This window comes from Garra rufa, chromosome 11 (genome assembly GCF_049309525.1).
Source record: "Garra rufa chromosome 11, GarRuf1.0, whole genome shotgun sequence".
NCBI lineage: Eukaryota > Metazoa > Chordata > Actinopteri > Cypriniformes > Cyprinidae > Garra > Garra rufa.
The window spans coordinates 1,454,143-1,457,128 of record NC_133371.1 but is presented as its reverse complement, the minus strand read 5'-3'; the positions used below and the strand labels follow the sequence as shown (position 1 = coordinate 1,457,128).

Below are 2,986 nucleotides of genomic sequence, written 5' to 3'. Positions count from 1 at the left end.
CCAAAATACTAAATAATACAAATCTAAAAATAATACAATATATTTTACAAACTATAATAGCATCTTAATTATGCTAAAATACCTCTGAATTGCATTTCCTGAATGCAAGGAATCTAGCTAGAATTTACTAAAACAATGGTTTATATATGCACTTGTCTGTATACTGGTTAACATTATTCAGTTCACACAGTCCAAATGATGTCATCTGAAAAGCTAAATCCTTTATTTTTGAAGAAAAATTACAAAGACAAACCAAATCGGAATAAAGTGCACAGATGAATTTACCGCATTAAGAGTGGTATTGGGTCTATTAAGAAAGTAAATTGGTTTATTCTGATTTCATATTCACTGTAATTGCAGCAATTTTGTGAGGTACTAAAAATTCTAATCTCATTGTACCTGCACAATTACAATAAAGAGCTTCAAACACAGAGACATGCAAAAGATTGAAAAGGCTGAACTAATTGACTGACTCCCACAAGCTTATTGTCACTAACAAATAGAAGAAGAAAAAAAAACTGTTTCACACACGAACACACACAATTTCTCACAATCTCTTCCCTGAGCACGTACACACACACAGACGAACCCCTCCCTGAGTGTATAAACACTCACACACTGATTGAAGATCGCTCAGCTTGTGTGAAGCGAAACAGGGACGGCGGTCTGTAGAGAGCTGGGAGTGTGAGATTGCTAAACGCTGATATACACATGCGTGAGCTGAGAGAGAGATACTGAAGTGTGTTAAGAGAATAACAGCTGCTGGGAGGATCACAGGGAGTCCTACATTTTGTGCTTCGGTAGAGAGAAATGTGGTTTAATTAGCAGTAACCTTTTCAGTATCCAGAGACCAGCCCATCACATGGCTGTACACACACCTCACGCACACAGTCGGTAGTTAAAAAGCAGTCATCCTCGGCCACAAGCACAGAAAGTTTTAATGTGACAATCAGCGGCTGTTGGCGTCAAGGTGAGTCAGTGTTTATGTGCAATTAAGCATGTCACTTTAATAAATCTGTAACAATGTGCTCACTACTGGGCAACACAGAGATTAGGGGTCACAAAATCAGCGTTTAACTGTGAGAATGTAAAGAAAAATGTTTTTTTCCCCCTGAAAAATTCAGTTTGAGTGACAACTTTAAATGGAAATGATAAGATTGTCTATTAGTTTAACAATTCTACAGCATGATTTGAGATTATCTAAAAAGCATCTTGAGCTTCAATAAAACCAATGTACAAATGAGTTCACATGTTGTCACAAATGTGCTTTTTTCAATGGTGACCTAGAAATAGTGCAGAATTATAATGTTTCTTTGTTTTAAATGCTTCAAACTCTACAAAAGTTTAAACTATCAGACAAGACAAATACATATGTATATTATAATTAATATAAAAGGCATCATGTACAAAAGTATATCAAATGAAAAAAAGTTCTTACCCTTTTCACCTTGTGAAAATGCAGGTTCTGCGTTAAATGAAGTATACGGCAATCCCAATATCCATCGCAATATCCATCCCAAAATTCCAGCTGCAGAGTTCTGGTTAGATCCAAACAAGTGAATTTGAGAGACAGGTGTGCCCTCGATGTACGAACTGATGATTTCAGTGCATGATCACAAAGACAGAGAGAAAGAGAGAAAGACAGAGAGGACTGAAGTCTCAAATGAAGTCTGATAGAATCAGTGCGTGACACAAATATCTCTCACTCTTTTAGAAACGAGGTGAAAGAATACGCTCCGAAATCTTAGAGCAAGAGTCCCAGGAAGGTTGAAATGATATGTAGTCCATGCCTCAAAGGATCAGAGAGACTCCTAAAAGGGACAGACAAGGGACAGTGAGTCCTAACCCTGAGGCACTCCTAGATGAAGAAACCAGTGGAGAGCAACCCTAAATCAGCTTTCTGTCTCTTGCACGGACACACTCACAGTCCTCTTCCATCTTCCTCACGTCTCAGGGCTTGTGAACAGTATTAATCTCTCGCCGTTGTGCTCTGATCTGCAGCTGAAAGGTACAGAGCAAGCGAGGCACCTCCCCCACCTCTGCTAATCCGGCCCTCTCTGTGACAGCCCCTTTTTGCTGCAGCCAATCAGAAATAAGGCTCCGCCTCCATGCCTGCCTCTATTCTCTGCCCCCTCTCTCATGCACTAACACTGACACATTATACACTGGATACTCTATTACACTGATGCACAGAAAAAAAACAACGCCTGGATCTGAAAACGTACAGATGGGGATTTGGCAAAGATTCAAATGTTCCAATTATAATTTGTGTTGATGTGAATCATTTGGTTTTTAATGAGAGTTGTTCATTTGAGTCACAAATGTCATGAGTGACTGTTGGATATGCATCAAAACTGAGCACATTTTTTACAAGAGAGCAATTAGGTACATTTTTGTTTTCTTCTGTGAAAAACTCTCTGAAATAAGGTACAAATGCTTTCACTGGGGCAGTATCTTTTCAAAAAGTACAAATATGTACCATGTAGGTACTATTTGTATATATTAGAGACTAATGTGTACCTTTAAGGTACTTATATGCATTCTTTAGGGCAAAATAAGCTACTTTTTGAAAAAGTACCAACCCATTCACAGCTTTTACACCCTTTTTATTGAAAGTGTAATAATGTGTCTCCTGTGTCTCTTCGTGAGTATCACTAACCTCAACAAACTGCTTAGATTTCCCAAGATACCAAAGTCATTAAATCATTCATTTAAATCTGAACTGCACGCTAATTTTATATCTTTATACGCTTTCACTGTATGTCAACAATGGACTCATTTGTTTCTATTTTTATTTTTCTAAGGGAAAAAAAGGTTGATGACTTCAGTAAACATAACTGAGAACGTCATTAAGTCTCCTGAGCTATGATCCACCAATCACTGAGCAACAAAATTAGCTTCTGGGTAGCTCGTCTTAATGCAAATGTGCAGAAAAACAATCATATTCCTCATGATTCGGATGGGCACTGAATTCTTACTACATATT

At 37.8% G+C, this 2,986-nt stretch overlaps 1 protein-coding gene across 1 annotated transcript in view; it reads right to left on the bottom strand.

Moving 5' to 3' along the window:
* Positions 1-2,055, bottom strand: part of large2 (LARGE xylosyl- and glucuronyltransferase 2) — a 106,104-nt gene extending 104,049 nt beyond the window's left edge. The window contains exon 1 of the mRNA XM_073850509.1: positions 1,439-2,055. The gene's annotated coding sequence lies outside the window, so the exon portion shown is untranslated. The remainder of the gene's footprint in view (positions 1-1,438) is intronic.
* Between the last annotated feature and the right edge of the window lie 931 nt (positions 2,056-2,986).